This window comes from Pinus tabuliformis, chromosome 2_2, assembly GCF_031772625.1.
Source record: "Pinus tabuliformis cultivar Carrire ecotype Pingquan chromosome 2_2, CPIR1, whole genome shotgun sequence".
Taxonomy (NCBI): domain Eukaryota; kingdom Viridiplantae; phylum Streptophyta; class Pinopsida; order Pinales; family Pinaceae; genus Pinus; species Pinus tabuliformis.
The window spans coordinates 654,960,784-654,978,830 of NC_142300.1; positions in this window are offsets into that span (position 1 = coordinate 654,960,784).

The window sequence follows — 18,047 nt, forward strand, 5'->3', positions numbered from 1 at the left end:
AAAAGGTAATGTTTATAAGAATAAACATAAAGTAATTACAAATAATGAATGTAAAGTAATAATATAGAATTAGCACAACTACATTAACAAATGTGGTTGATATATGCCTATATACCTATATCAATGAAAATTAATTATCTTTATCAATAATAATAATTTTAAATAAAATTATAATTTAATTAATTTTATGATTTATTTTTATTTTTAATTTTAAAAATTCAAAACTTATATCATTATAAATATTTTGATTTTTACTGTAACTTATTGAATTTTTTAATAATATATATGTTTTTTATAAATAAATGTAAAAAATTATAAATTATATATTTTAAATATTATTAAAAATTAAAAATATTATGTAAAAACTAAATCTTATTTTTTATTTATTTTTAATAATAATAAAATAAAAATAATATATATATATATATTTCAAAATAAAAAACAAATTAAAATTCTGAAACCTATTCCAAAATACGCATATCTATCGAATTAAAATTATTAGCACAAAAGATACATTGCCGTTATGTATATATTCATCATCTCCAGCTGAATGAGAAAGAGGATAGATGAAAACAATGTCGTGTCATCCGCCCCATAAATACAACACCACCTTGTCTTCTTTAGCAAATGTGATACACTTTATATCTACAATGAATGATACTTAGCATTAATTACTGGTGGTTTCCAACCTGTACAATTAAAAAAGTATAATGGTTTATGGTTTTGTTATAATTATTTTGGGCTAAGGTTGGAGGAATGCATAGTGTAGTTTTTTACTTATTGTTATGTTGTCAATTTTTTTCCAAAATCCTTAGGCTACTACTAGCATTATTATTGAGACCACATACACTTTGTATTGTAACCACTTATTTCTCAAAGAATTAGTTGAGTGTGCATTAGTATGTAAAGTTTTTCTCTAGAAAAGGGTTTAGCCTAGGAAATTGTGTTATTATTTTTTTATTTATTATGTTTGTTTTCCGTAATTTTTTTGCATTTTTTTTTCTTATGGATCATGTAGAAAGTGTATTCCAAACATTTTCTTCTTTTCATTTTATATCATATCTTTATTACTTTGAATTTAAAGCGTTAGGCATAAGGTATTTTAACCTAATTCTAGTTTGAGTGGGAACTTGCATAGAAGGAAATATTGTTGTAGGGAAATGACTAACATTTAGATTCAAAATGGAGAGGTTTAATGACTTTAAATTTGAGTTATAGAAGTTCAAGTTAGAGGATATTTTTGTAGATCGAGATCTTTTACTTGTAGCATGTGGAGTGAAAACCATTGGTATGAACGATAAAATGTGTTGTGTTGGAGATAAAGGTGATAATCCTTATTAGGCTTTGCTTGGCCACTTGAATATTTTTGAACATTTTTGAATAAAAATATCACAACAACTCTTTGGGAGGAGTTGGAGGACTTGTATCAGGCTAAATATTTGGTTAATTAATTAATTTACTTTTTTAATAATAGAAAGGTAGTTTTCTTTGATAATGGGTGATGGAGATTTTGTATATGAGCACCTAAATACATAACCTAGTTGATCTCAATTGAAGTAACAATGGATGAGGAAGATTGATTTATGAGGAATTCATATGATTGCTTGGTAATGGATATTAGAAGTACTATAAAGACATTGGTGCTTGAGTGATCAAGAAACAAAAAATAGGCTCAAAAATGAAAGTGCTCAGAATCTCTTGAAACCAACACCATATTGTAGTGTTTGTTGTCTTGATTCCAATGAAGCTTGAATAACCTCAATCCAACATTGTATGAAGAATTTATGGCATTCTGAAAAATTTGACTAATAACAAAAATGTCAACAACAAGGTTGACTGGGTTGCTGATTGGGTAGTCCGTACAACTGATGTCATCAACTAACTATGCAGGGTATGAATGACAGTGACCAATCTAGTTTCGACATGTGGCAGGTTTGTACATGTGCATGTGGGGATTTTTGATTGGTCAGTTTGGTTTGAACTAGGCTAATGGTGAGGCACCATGTGGCCCAGTGTGGTTGGCTAAAATTTTGGTATAAAAGACGAAGGGCCTTGACAGGGTTTGACCCCTAAACATTCTGCAGCACAACACAATGCTCTACCACCAATCCATCTCATTAGTTCTTGTTATATAATGGAGGCTGATTATATTTAAGTTTCAAAGGTTTCAGCATTGGGGTAAGGGGTGGGCCGCTTAGCCCCAACCCCAAGTAATATGCAACTAACATGACCGAGCGAAGGAGCTTTGACAGAGAGGGTGGGGACATGGCCCTAACCCTAGTCTTATTACACCACCCACGTGACCAAAGCGAAGAGATTTGGTGAAGAGGGCGGAGCACTTGGCCCTAGCCCCGGTTCCATCGACACCCACAGGACCATAACCGTCGGCAGGAGTTAAGTGGTGGGGGCAGGTGGCTAGTCCTAATCCCTAGCCACATCAATGCCATGTGAACATAGTTGGAGTGGAGCCGGCGAGGGTGGGCAGTTGGCCCCGACCCTTGACAATATTGACAACACATGACCTTATCCCGATAGAGCGAGACCTAAGCTGGCAGGGACCGGTGATTAGCCTCGACCCCTGACCACATGGTACCATGTGACCCTATTTTAGCTCTTAAGGGGTAATGACGCATTTTAACTAGGCGACAAAATGCACATTTTTCGGTAGGAATCGCGTTAATCCCGGGTGAAGTTGTCGCTCAACGACTGTGTAAAGGGCAAATTCGTCGCACAATTAGTCACAATTTTGCCAATTTGCAGGATATATAGTAGAGCTTGGTTCCAAGAGGCATATCTTGCTCAATTTTTAACCTTTTTGAGCTCAAGCAGACCTTAGATAGGGGTTTTTGAGTGTTCTGGACTCAGTGGAAGCCTCAGATTTCTAATTTGAGCACTGTATGATGGAATTTTTGCAGAGTCAAGTCCTTTAGTGCTAGAGGCAAAGACAATTTTGAAGCAAGATAGAGGCATATGTAAGCATGGAAAGAGCCTAATTAGAGGTTTTCTAGACTTCCAATTTCATTTGCAGCAATTGTTACTTCAATAGAGTAACTATTTTTAGTGTTTTCTCAATGTTCTTATGAGAGAAGCCCCTTTCAACACTCATTGTGGAGTAGTTGTATGTTCATGCTTTTTGATTTCAGGTGGAGCACAAGGACATATTGTGAGAGAGTCTTTTTTCTTTTGACCATCATGACTTGTTGTAGGGAGTCATATTTTTTGAGTGAGAATTCTTTGTAGGAGAAACAAGCCACTCTAGAGTTAATAATTTTTAATGTGCTCATTTGTTGTTGAAATCAATAGAGCGGTCTAGCAATTGGAGCAGGCCCAGAGACGTAGCCTGGGAGGGGTGAAATCCGTTATCACTTGCTAGTTTCTTATCTTTATGTTTATCATCTTGAGTTGCATATGAATTTGTTTCTCTTTTAAGTTCATATGAAAACTAAACTCATCATCTTTGAAGAGGTTGTGAGACTAATTTTACCTTTAAAGGCCCATTTTGTTTAACTTGCAAAGTGTCAGAGGACGATCAATCGTTTTTCTTTCATTTTCAGATCATTGAGGAGGTCCATCGGGAATTCACTTTGTTAACCTATTCATGTTCATTCATAAGGAGGGTTTTAAAATTATAAAAGATAGAGGCAATATATTGTAGGTATTGGGGGAATATGCGGGGCATGAGGGGTTTATGGGTATTGGGGAATATAAAAAGAGGTATTTTGTAAAAATAAGGGACATATAGTAAAAATAAGGGATATATAGTAAAAATATGGGTTTATTTATTAGAATGATGTATTAATATGGGATTTAATAAAAGGATTCTAGGAGGTATTTATCAATATATAATGAAATTAGAGTTATTCTTTAATATTCCATGAATGTAGCTACGATGCCATAAGTTGACTAAGTGAGACTCCATGATGAGGTCATCACTACTTTTCTCTTATAGGACAATACGTGGAAAGCTTCTAAATCCATCAACAAGAGCTTCATTATTTGTGAAAGATCAAAATGGAAAGGGAAGAAGAGTGAGAATGACATATCCAAATCCCATGGGAGCCATAAGTCTTCTAGAAATTCCAAGGAAAAATGTTGTAATTGTAGAAAATCCAAGAAGTTTAGAATCTATTGCAAGGAAAAGAAGGAAAATAAAAAGAAAAAGGATAATTTTAATGATGGGTCTAAAAAAACTTCTCAAGAGGATTTTGGAGGTGTCTTTGTTGTAGCTTTAGTAACTCGTGTAGGATAGAGTGAATGGTTGATAGAATTTAGAGCTTCCTTCCTTATGACTTCCCATCATAATTGGTTTTTAGTGTATGAGAATTATGATGGTGGGATGGTATACATTATTGATGACCCTCCTCTTAACATAATTTGTCATGGTAGGGTCTTAACCAAATTCCGTAATGACAAGATAAAGAAGATAAGTAGATTTTTACACATTTTGAGTTTGGCTTGAAACATGCTATTGGTAACAACACTTGATGAAGGAATTTTACATGTTGTTTTCTCTAACAAAGGGTGTAAGATCATGTGAAGAGGTATGGTACTTGATAAGGATGTTCATGTGGGAATTTTTTTCTAGCTTGATGTGTGCACTATTGACTACATTGTGAAAGGCATCTACCATCCACAATCCATCTTAACCCTAGATCTATTAAGTGTTAAGAGGGGTGAAATCTCTCGGGGTGAAAAACTCTTTTACCTTGAGCGATTTGATCCCTCTCAACACTTGATAGATTTTGGGATAAGATGGATCTAGGCTAGTTTTGGTCATACACAATCACACAAAATTTGATAAACATCTAATTATTCTGATCATTTTAAATATTATAAATATATATAAGATTAATTTGGTTATTTTAATTTTAAATTTTCTAAGTTACTTTAGTTTGTTGAGATGATAGATACTATTAATAACTCGAATCATGAAATATAATTTTGAATGAAAAGTGACAATGTGACAATTTTGAATGATAAAAAATGTGAATAATAAGAATGCAATCAATTACAAATAGTATTTATCGTGATCAATATAAAAATATTTTCTTCTACTATTCTTATTGTCATGGTTGTTAGTTTCACCATCTTTTCATATTGATCATATGAAAAGGGCGATTGAAATCATAGATCATTCAAATATTTAACTGGATCTATTGTAGTGAGCATCATATCCTACTCTCTAATATTGATAGTGGCTTTCTCCAAAGTCAATTGTGACTTATGGAGTGTTAAACCCCAGTGAGTTACAATGGTAGTTGTTTTCTACACCTCAATTGAATGGAAAATAACTAACAATGTTGAATGATGGAAAATGGGAATAATAAGAATGCAATCAATTACAAATAATTTACAGTTTCAAGAAGCAAACATTCTAGGTAAGTGAACATTTTATTTAGGGTGAAAATTCAAGTATTTTATTTATAGTGAATTATTGTAGCAAAAAAATAAATTCATGTCATCGATAATTTGTTGTGCCTCATTGAAATTTATGAACACTATTAATCTAATTAATTTGAAATTAATGTACACCATACATCTAGTTACATAAAATAAGAAATCAACATCTACAGTGAAATCAATGTATCTTGTGCAAGCAATCAAATAGGATTAGAAATCAACATCTACACTAAAATCAGTGCATCTAGTGTAAGAAAACAAATATGATGAGAACTCAATAGCTACATTAAAATCAATGAATCAAATGCAATCAATCAAATAGGATTAGGAATCAACATCTACATTGAAATCAATGTGTCTATTTCAGTGAAAAACCAAAATATTCATGGCTTTCTATATCCAATTTCTTTTACCTTTTGTAAAAGCCTTACTTCCTCTTCCTACATGCTTAATAATGTTTAATATTATATAATACTGTATAATATCTATACTTTTCTCTATGTATCTCTTTTTTCTTCCCTTTCTCTCCCACATTTCATCTTTATGTCTATCTTCCTCCCTCTCTCCTCTCTTTCCCCCTCCCCCCCCCTCTCTCTCTCTCATCTTCTCTCTCTTCCCCTACCATATATATGTATATCTCCATCCATATCTCCTTATTTTTCTCTCTATCTCACCCCCGCAAACACACACGCTCTCTCTCCATATCTAACTATCTCTCCCTCCCTCCCTCTTTACATATCTCTCTTCTTCCTTCTCTCTATCTATCTCTTCACCTTTCCTCTCCCTATCTCTCTTCCCTCTTCTCTCATCTCTCCCTCACTCTCTCTCCATATATTCCTTGTCACTCCTTCCCTCTCTCTCTCTCTCTCTTCACCTTTCTCTCTCTATGTATTTCTTCTTCCCTCACTCTCTCCCCCCATCCAACTCCATCTCGCTCTCCCTCCCTCTCTCCTTCTCTCTCTCAAGTCCTCTCTCTCCCTTTCTCTCCCACCTCCCTCCATATCTTCCCCCCATCTCTCTCTCTCTCTCTCTCTCTCTCTCTCTCTCTCTCTCTCTCCATATGACCGAGTATTGTCACTATGTAATCAAATAATATATGTAGGATCTAATATAATTTATTTCTTATAGTGAAGATTATTATTATTATTATTATATATTAGAGTAATAATAATCAATCTCATTGATCATTATGCCAATAATAATATATAAAGAAATAACCTATTAAAGAAACAATAATATGTTATAGTATGTTCACTTTACATTATAGATAGACCAATAGTATGTTATAGTAGCTTTGTGCCTTACATCTTACCTTTTGTATTTTACATCTTACCTTTACATATGTTTTAATTTGAATATTAATTAGAACATATGAGGCCGATATTTAATTTTGTTTTCTTTTATTTTTCTACATATGTTTTTCCCAACATTTTAAAAATGTTTACATACTTACATTATGCCTCAACATCTTTGGTGAGCCCTGGTATTGCACCAATAGTGTTGCAACTTCCAGAGGCTCTTCAACTTTACTTATCAACCCATGCTTCATACAAAATTCGAAGTGACAATGCTATATACACAATAGATGAATTTTACTCATGCCACCCTCAACTAGGTCACTTGATCATTAAGGCTCCAAGACCATTCCTCTACTGAACTTAAAGGGGATTAACTACTGAAAGAAAAATGTAAAATATAGTCCTAATGTAGAGAAAGTAAATTCTTTTCAACTCTAACTTGTAAATGCTAATGATTCCATCAATGAAAAACACAAGAGTTATGCTAACTGCAGAAAGGAAACTACTCTAAGCAATCAATCATCTAATTATCAGGTCTGCTTTAAAAAAAAATATCATCTTACCAATTCACAACTCAAGAACGCATGCGTTATTTATCTAATTAACGCTTGCAGATTAAATAAGGTCCTAATTTCCAAATTCAGAATGAAAGAACTAATGTTATTCACTCTTGCAGGAAATAAAAAGGAATGAAGGGAATGGCCTAGGTGGTACTTCTGGTCATGGAATCCAAGCTGAGGGGTCAACCTACTCCTAAACTAAGCTATGCTATCATTGTAGGTCAAAACAGGGTCAAAACAAGCTGCTACAGGTGTGCTATAGGATGTTGCTACAAGATTCCTATAATGCTACAAGAAGTCCTGAAATGCTACAGGAAGTTGGCTGAGAGGGTTTGGAGGGTAAGGATGATGGGATGAAGTGATGGAAAGTTGAATGAAGGTTGTGGGGAATGTAGGGAAGGTGACCAACACCCCTATCCAAGCCCAACACTTCAGGAAGGCCGGATTTGGGCTAAGAGGGCTGCTTACAGTGACAAAAAACAGAGATCAAGAACATGGGTTGACATTCATCATAAGAGAGTGGAGAAGTCCTACGTGGAGTTCGTGAAAATATTCCTTGCCTGCAGATTCAACAAACCTGCAACATCACATGCATGTGTTCCTCTTTTCATAGCAAAATATTACAGTTAATTGTGGAAAAGTTGAATTGAATTTGGAAACTATCTAACTAATGCTAAGAAATTGATGTATGCAATGAACTACTTCCTAAGCTACAACAATCTTATGTGAAGCAAGATACCGAATGTAAACCTTTCTAAGAAATCATAAACATACTATCTAACTAATGCTAAGAACTTGATCTAAGCAATGAATTACCTTCTAAGCTACAACAATCACATGTGAAGCAAGATACTAGATGTAAACTTTTCCAAGAAATCATAGACAAGAAATCACACATTGTTTTTGGGCTGTGATGGTGGAGTCCTCTAATAATTCTCCCATGAGAGAGGTGAGAAAAGGATCAGATTCCTCTAATCATTCTCACATGAGAGACATGAGATAGGGATCAAAGTCATAAATTTTTTGAGGAATTATACTCTACCGAACTGCAAGAACTAATCAACATTCTCGGCTAAAAGAAATATAAATAAACTCTATTGAACTATAGAAACTAGTCAAAATTTGAGGCTAAGAGAAATAGAAATACAAAAGAGGGACCTAGGCTACTAGGGTTGGGCCCAAACCCAAGAGTTTCAACCCTCTAAACTAACTCAATGATGGATCAAGATAAAACTTCTCATTATCATTCCAGAAATGTCAAATACATCATCAAAATAACAATCACAAGTGCTTCAGCTCAATGGCCTCTTAGCTACAATAAAACTTCGAATCCTAATGAGTTCCTTAGCATGTTTATTTATACAAAAGGGTAGCTACCAACATATCCCTAGAAAATAGGGATGTTTGTCTCCCTAACTTGAGAATTGGTGGATCTATATCATCCTTGACTTGCACTGGCTCGACTACCAATGACCTCAGCCTGCATGGTTGCTAATGACCTCGACCTGATCAGCTTCCAATGACCTCGAGTTGATGAGAGATAGAGAGGTGATCTTTTTCTGATTTGAGGAGTTAAGGAGGTGGAAAACCTCCTAAGATCTTTCCTTGTTGTTTACTTTGAGCTCCTGCACTCAAATTATCTCAAAATTTCTCCAATTCCCACATCTAACACAAATTAGGCCACATGAAATAGAAACACATCTTTTACCCCTCACATGAAGCATAATATAACAAAATTTGAAGATAAATGTGAGAAAAGATAATTTAATAAGATGGAGGATGGCATTGTGACCCTTATGTTATACCTATTGATGATCCTCATCATCAACCCCTAGTGAAACTATCTCTCATCCTCTGAGAAACTCAGTCATATATGTCCATGTCTTCCATGGCCCTGGTGGCCTCTCTGACATCCCAAGGTTCTGCACATGGTGTGCCCTCTTGAGGATAGAAGCCTAAATCCTTCTCTATTTATGTCCACTACTTCCTTTCTTCTTCTTCATTCCTTCCTTATTGTAAACCCAACAAAAAAGGTGGACTGAGCTTGAGTCCAATCCAATTGACCTTTAATCTTTGCATGACCCTTTTGTATAGGGGTGTTCTTTCCAATGCATTCCTCAACCTTTCAGGAGAGTGATACTCCCTGATTTAGAGACTGTGTGGCAAGGAATTCCATATTCTCTGACATGCTTGTTGGCTCTATGTCCCTAATAGCCTAAGAGTTTCCTCAAAATGGGAGATGTCCTGCTCTTGAGTGGCAAGGTATCTAGGTGCTAGCTTAGCATCATTGGAGATGATGTTGTGAGTATTGATTACAACCATGGGACTTATATGGTCTTCCCTGATTTAGAGGGTTTTTTTTTTTATTCCTTTGCCATTACTTTCTTCACCTCCTTAGCTTTGGCCTCCTCATGAGTCATCCAAGATGTAAGGGCCATCAGCTGCAGGTCTCCCAAATTTGCATTGGGATCCCAAACATTCATATCAGTTAAGGTGAGGTTGTGCAGGTAGAACTCAACTAATTTGGCTCTGTCTTCTATGCTACTTTGGTCACACAACTCAATGAACTACTTGTAATCCTGAAATGGCATGGATCCATGTTGTGCTAATGTCTTGATTTGGAACTACATCCATTGTTCTTTGAGGAAGAGTGCATAAGACTTGGATGGTAGTCTACACTGTAGTGCCTCCATGGAGAGGCTTGTCATTGTGGCCAATTGGGTTTCCTTCTCTTTCAATTTCTTCCTCAACCATCTGTTTTTTTCCTGTAACTATTTTCTCATTGCAGACTCCTTTTCCCTTAAATCACTTAACTCCTTGCCCATTTCGAGGACCTTCTCTTGCATGAGGCCCACATATTCCACCTTCTTGGATTTAACAATCTGCATCCATCTATGGGTCTTTCCTCTTTCTAATTCAATTTCAAAGACAAGTGGGACTATTAATTTTTTTTGGGATCACTCTACCTCCTTTAATGAACTTATAATAGGAACTCAAAATAGGTTGTGTACTAGGCTCCTATAGCTGTGTGAAATCCTTTTCAAATGTTCTTGGGGAAGCTTCCCCCTCCTATAACTGTTGTGTTTCATTTTTCCCTTCCCGTTTCTCCTTCTACTCTTCTTGTAGCATTTTCTATTCTTCATGTAGCATGCTTTGTTTTTCCTGTAGCTTCCCTTTTCCTTTTTGTTGGAGTGTGGTAGGTGCCTTGGGTTGTTTAGAGGAGGTTGATCTAGTGGTAGGCCTCCTTACATATGCTATGGGAGTATTTGATATGGCTATAGGAGAGGTGACCTCCTCAACTTTCCTTTTAGTGGGTCCTAGCTCCTCTTTTTACTTGGGGATTCCTCAATTGTAATAGGGGCCTTTGTGGGAGTTTGAGGCCTCCCCTGTTTAATCCTAGTGCTTTTCCTAGTTTTGAAGTAGAGGGGAGTTTTCCTTTGCCTTTTATTTTTGGGTTTGATTGGTGTGCTCAAGGTAGCTAAGGTGGCAACTACCTCTTTTTCAGTGGGCCCTGGAGACAAACTTGTTTGCTCTGGGGATACCTCTTCTTCTCTAGATGTAGTGGTTTTCTCAGGGCTTGGTTCTTCCTACTTCTCCTCCTCTTCTTATTCATCTTTCTCTTTCTCTACTTCTTCCTCTTGCTCTGGTTCTTCCTCTGCCTCTTCTTCCTCTTTTTCCTTAGCCTCTTCTTCTTCTTTCCCTTCTCTTCCTCCAACAATAGAGGCTAGGGTCTCACCTGGTGTGAGGGTTTGAGTGTCCATGAAGGTTTCTTTGTACATACCCCTAAATTTGGACTAGAGGATAGGGATCCTTAGTTTATTCAAAGCATATACCACTATCAGTTTGATGAGGCCATGGTGGCCTAGGTGTTGGTGCTTGCCCTCTCTCACCTTTTGGCTCATGTCCTTGATGGAATGTAAGAGGAAATAAGGTACACTGAGTCTTTGGGCTAGGGGAAATTTTGCTTGAAACCTTATTTCATGGAGAAATATGAAATGGTAGCCATAGACTACACTCAATCTTCCTTCATAAGAGATGAACTTGAGGATATGGTAGGCCACCTCATCCTAGGGATAGGGTAGGCTTTCCCTTCTGACTCCATTTTTATCTTCAATAGGTTTCTCATCAACAGTGAAGAAGTTATTTTTGGCAATGGCACTGCTGCTCTTGTCTTCTCTCCTCCATTGGATCCCTAGGGGAAGGGTTGTCACCTTGCTAATTAGCTTAAGATTGATGGAAATGGCTAATCCCCTTACCACAGTGGTGGCACTGACTCTTGTCTGAGAGTTTAGGGCCATGGAAAATTCATATGTAATGTCATCATCATATCCTTCAATAGCTCAAAGAAACCTAACCATTGATGCCTTCTGAAAATGTCTAATATAGGAGGGTGAAGATGAATTCTTTTAGTGTCTGTAGGCTCCCTTCTATTGAATCCCCCTCCCATATTTTCCTCTGTTTTCAACTAAGTGTAGGAGGGTTTCTTCCTATAATAGCTCCCATGTGTAATTCAATGGGAACAAAGGGTTGGAATCTCTAGTTGATGAAAATTATGTATATTCCCTCCAATCTAAAGCCAGTTTTTTTTTTTCAATTCACAAAATGACTGCTATGACTTGTAGAAGTTAGGGTGCACCAACATATAACTTATGGACATATGAATGAGAGGGGCCACTTAATTTTCATCACATTTCCTGGGATAAGGATAATTGGAGACCAAATTGACCCTTGGCAATGTTCTTTCACCCTTGGAGGCTTCATGTAGCTTCCTCCTCTAAAAGTGAAAGAGTAAGGTTCAAATCTCCTCGATGGCTCCCAAGGCCCATCCTTACCTTAACTATTTTGTAAATGAGCGTAGATGCAAGAGAATTTGAGCCTCATTACGTTATATGCTATTTTTGGCCACAGCTCGAAGCACTATGATGACTTGGCAGAGGCACTGGTTTTCCTCTTTTGGACCATTGCCCCAACTGGAGTGATAATTCCTTCATCCCTTGTAATCAACATTCACTCTTTGTTATCTAATGTTGAATGATGTGACACTCCCACATTTCATGATGACTCATAAATTATGTTTTGTTTATTGACCTAGGGTGGCCAAGTTAACTGGCCTCCTCCAACTTCTAAAAATACCTTACCTCGACATTCATACATTTTTCATTATTTTACACATAGGGAGGAGCTAAGAGGTTTCCATACCTGTGCCTACCTCATGTTTGATCGATGAAGTGGTGTGCATACTAGATTTTTGGACCTTTGTACTGTTAATGAGGGAGTTGTCTTGCTATCTTTTTCTTCTCCTATGTATATTTTCTTTGCTCCTGTGTGTTTGACTATTGTTGTTGCTATGTGTGCAGGTCCCTTGTTGATATCCCAGGTGTTGTTGTTGCTGCTGTAGAGTCCTTCTTGGAGTGGCAGAGTGCCTCATGAGATGGTATCATCCCCTCAACTTGATGGGAAGGAAAAAACTAGGCATCTGGCTTTTCTGCAATTGTTGCATATGCTACGTCAGGAGAATCTTGTAGCAGCCATTTTTTTCTTCCAATGACTTTTAACTTTAGGGGAATGGTCAGCAAGAGTGTAGAGGGCTTAGAGGATGATGCTAGAGCAATGATTGAGTAGTGTACGGTTTTGGAAATGGAGGGAATGTTCTTTGTGAGTTTTTCAAGAAATTTTCAGGATGAGACAGAGTTTAGGGTTAGTTTTGAAAGATATTGACCTTTTTGTGAACATGGATGTTTGAAGGATGGATGGGTGGTGGATCAAGGTGGAAGATTGTCATTTACATTTGGCTATGTGATTCTTGGTGGTTTTCTCAATCGGATCCCCTTCTTATAGATTTTCAGGATCTTCTTGTAGTGTTACAGGATCTTCTTGTAGCAATTATAATCTTCCTGTAGCAATCTAGAGAGGGTCTGAAATTGGATCTTTAAGCCACTAGGATGGTGGAGAGTGGCAAGGATAGGGGTTTTCATGGAGGATATGGAGTGGATGGAAACTTGAGGATGTTGACACCGGAGCTCTGAAATTCGCCACTGTCCTTAAAACCTGCAAAATGACAAAAAAATATTAACAGATAGGTTGTGGATCCATGTAATGAAATTCTCCTTTGCTTTTTTCTTATTTTATTTTTATTTTTTGAGAGACATACATGATATGTTAATAGATGTTTCCAACTTGTATGAATTCCCTGAGCGCCTCAAGGGAGGTTTCACCCAGGGATCTTTATTATTATTATTTTTCTCTTGTTTTCTTTTTACTCCTAGGTTGCCTCAGGGAGGTTTTCAATCCAAAGAGTTGACCTCAGATGCCTCATAAAGGTTTTCATCCATGCCTTTTATTGTTTTGTTTTTTTTTTTCTCGCTTTTCTTCACAAACAAAAATAATATCTAGGAATGTTGTGACTTGGAAGAGATGACACTTCCAATCACATTCATCTCTTTACTGATGTTGCCGATGAATTCTTCCTTTGGACGTAGGTTTTCTATAAACCTTCAATCTTTAGCTATTGAAAAGAAAGGGAATCCCTTCTTCATCAATGGTCCTAATTTGAACAGTTACATTGTCATGGAATTTCTCTCTCAGGTATGGATCTAACCATCTTATCAACAATTTTTGTTTGAAGTCCTTAAACCTAGAGTCATATAGCAAAGCCCAATCCCCTTCTTGAAAAACTTCATCCTTGATATTCCTATCATGCCAAACCTTCCTCTGAAATTGGATAACTTTGGTGTGTAGGAGGGCCTACATTCTGAATTAATCCAAGCCATTTAACTGGAGCAACCTATCATGTTGTCCTTTGGTAACATCTATACCCAATTGGGCTTCCATTCTCAAAAAATTGTACTCAAACTCAATAAAGAGTAGAGATTTCTTTCCATAGACCAAATCATAGGGGGTAAAACCAATAGTCGTTTTCCAAGTTGTGTTATAGGCCCAAGTGGCCTCCACTAATCTATCTTCCCAATCCTTTTTGCTGCTTCTCACAACCTTGGTGAGGATGCACTCTAATGCCATATTTGTGACCTCTACTTTTCCATTGGCTCGAGGATGACAAGAAATAGATTTTCTGTGCTTGATATGATGTTTCCTTAACAGATTCTCGATCATATGTGATGTGAATTGAGCTCCTTGATCGATGAATATCTCTCCAGGGTACCCAAATTTGTAGAACACATTCTCCCTTAAGAAATCAACCACTTTCTCCTTTGTTGCTACCTTGACATCTTTTGTCTCAACCCACTTTGTCAAATAATCAATGCACACAATGATGTACTTTTTCTACCCTGATGGTGGATCAATTGGCCCAATGAAATCCATGCCCCACTTGTCAAATGGCTCCAAATCCACCTGAAGTTGTAAGGGAATTTCATCCTTGGGGGTAGGTCTCCACATCTTCTGGCATTGATGACTTCGACAGGCGTATATTATTACATATTGGTGGAGAGTACCCACCAATATGTAACCAGAATGTACCCCTGCCACAAGGCCCATCATGACAGGTTGAGAGGATGTCAAAGATTTCCTCTTCCTTGACACATATCCTCAATATTTGATATGGTCCCATCTTGAAGAGATTTCCCCCAATCCAAGTGAAAGGAGCACTCTTCCCTAAAATTATGCTCTTCTCCCTGGATGGAAAATTTGGATGGATTTTTTCACTAACTAGGTAGTTGGATATGTCAGCAAACCATGGAGAGAGAACCGAGAGAGAAAATGATTTCTCATCTGGAAATTGATCATCAACCATCCCTTCATCACCTACAGGGAAAGAAAGTCTTGACAAAAAATCTGGAACTACTATTTCTTTTCCTGGCTTATCAATGATAGTTAAATCAAATTGTTGTAATAGTGGAAACAATCTAATAATTCTATCATTCACATTAGGCTTGTTCATTAATTACTTGATAGCTACATGGTCAGTATGCAAAATAGTTTGATATCCAGTGATGTAGTGTCTGAACTTGTTAGAGAGTGTACACTAGCTAGGAGTTCTTTCTTAGTTACAATGTAGTTCAATTCGGCCTTAGACACATTTTTACTAATGAAGTAAATGGCATAAGGTAACTTATCATCTATCTGGCCTAAAGCTTCTCCTACAACTTTTTCAGATGGGTCAACATGGATATGAAAGGGAAGAGCCCAATTTGGGCCTTTAATAATGGGTACAATGGTTAATTTGTCTTTCTAGACCTCTAGGGCCTCCTGACATCTATATGACCGAAACAATTCTGAGTCCTTGGCCAACAATCCAAACAATGGTGAGGCTACCTTGCTGAAGTCTTTGATAAAACTCCTATAATATACATCTAAGCCCAATAATCTCCTAACATCCCTCTGCTTTTAAGGAGTAGGGACCCTTTTTATGATGGAAATTTTGTTTGGGTCCACTTGTATTCCCTCCTAAGATATTGAATGGCCAAGGACAATCCCTGCATTCATCAAGAATTCACATTTCTCAGGACTAAGCGAGAGGTTCATTTCAATGCACTTCTTCAGGACTTTCCCCAGGTTAGAGAGAGCCTCCAAGAAGTCACACCCATAGGGAGTGAAATTATCCATGTAGATCTCTAAGGAGTCATCGACTAGCTCATAAAAGATGCTTAGAAATTACCTTTGAAAAGTGGTAGGGGCATTACATAATTCGAAAGGAAGGACCATATAAGAATAGGTACCCCAAGGACAAGTGAATGTAGTTTCTTCATGGTCCTCTGGGCTGATCTGGATCTGGTTGTAACCACTAAATCCATCCAGGAAAGAGAATAACTTCTTCCCTACAAGACCATCTAAAAATTGATCAATGAAAGGTAAAGGGAAATGGTATTTCTTAGTGGATTTGTTCAGCTCTCTGTAATCCACATAGATCCTCCACTTTCCATTCTTTTTTGGGACAAAAACTAGAGGGGATACCCACTCACTATCTGAGATGGGGTATATGAACCCTGCATCCAACAACTTTTGCAACTCTTCCTTTACTATGTCTTTGAGGGCTGGGTTCATTCTCCTCTGAGGTTGGCACATATGTTTTCATCCCTCCTTGATGTAGATGTGATGAGTACACACCGAAGGATGCACCCCTTTCATTTCTTTATAGCTCCAAGCAAAGGAATCTAAGTGCTTTATCATCATTTTTTACAACTTCTCTTCTTGGTTGGATGACAGAGAGGGGTTAATATTCAAGGGATGGACCAAATTATACGATTTTGACATGTGTGGGATTTGGGTCCACTAGGCATAACTCAGTCCAAGGATTACCCTCAGATTCCTTCACAAGCTCATCAAGAGGCATGGTGTTGTGGGGTTGGTTATGGATGATTTGGTCAATGAGGTTACCTTCATCAGGTTGCCCCCATCCTATAACAACATATAGGGTATAGACTGGATGGGATGTTATATGATACACTTCATATTCCTCCTCCTCTTCCAACCATAAGGGTAAGTCATGCTCAATGGATGGCTAAGAAGGAGGGTACAATACTAACTATTTGGAAAAACGCCCATTCTTAATGGTCATTTTCCTAGCTCTGCAACTTATGTAAGCATCAATAGTGGCTAGCCATGGTCTTACAAGGATGAGAGGATAACCATTGAATTTGGTCTTGGGATGGAGAACTAGGAAGTCAATAGGATACTCCCAGGAGTCAATAGAGACCATTACATCCTCAAAAACTCCCTCAAGAGCCACTATGGACCTATCTACAAGTTGCAACACTGTGGTGGTATTTCTCAAGGATCCTTGGAGGTTTAGCTTGAGAATGGTTTCTTTAGTCATCATTTTGATGGCAGCCTAAGATCAATCAAAGTGTGAGGGACAATGATGCCATCAATGTGCACATCTACCACAGGACTTCGAGGATCTAGATATTTTGGGCAAATCACTCTCCCCAACTTTAGATCAGGTAATTGATCAATAATATTGATGGTAGGGGTGTCCTTATTTCTCCTCCCAGGGTGTTTGAAGCATTTCTCTTTTATAAGCTTATTGTAGATGGGGACATCCTTGATAGATTGGAGGAGTGGAATTTTAAAACTTAGGTTCTTCAATTCTCCTAGAAGTTCAATCTCTTATGGGCTGTGTTGGTTAAGATGAATCGATCTCTCAGGAAAAGGAGGTGGATTTACTTGAGGGTTACTCTCTTCCTTTTCCTCTTCAAGCTCCTCAGGTGGAGATGGAGGCTGGTTACCTGGAGCACTCTTCCAGACTTGAGGTTGATTTCTTGAATCTCCACAACATAGGAAGGGTAAGATGTCTCTCCACTATAGACCTATTGTGCTTACTTCTTGTTCGGGTTAGGAATGGGTTGAATAAGAATTTGAGGTTTCTTGGGTGGAGCAAGATGAATGAGTTATGTTTGAGGTGGAGGTGGGCAGTAAAGTAGGAGGTTGGTTGAGTTGATGCCTCCACCCTTGTGATGGGTTATTCCATTGAGGATGTGTAGAAGCATATGGCTGAAATGTTTGATTGATAGGTTGGGGAGGGTACCGAGGTGCATAAGGCCACGGAGAAGGCGTGAACCATGATGGATGAGTGGAATATTACCAAGGTGGCAGGGGTACATTCTGGTTGGGATGGTAATAAGAGTAGGATGCACCTTGCATGCCCTGCTAGTATGGCTGAGGGCCTTGAGGCCTCCTTTGATTGATGAAACAGAGTTGTTCAGCCCCACCTTCTACCCCTTGGTATAAAACTTTCAATCTAGGAAAATAAGGACACTTATTTGTGGCATGGTTTTCCTCATAGACTGAGCATACCTCTATAACATTTAATGGAAATTCATTTATGGGGTGC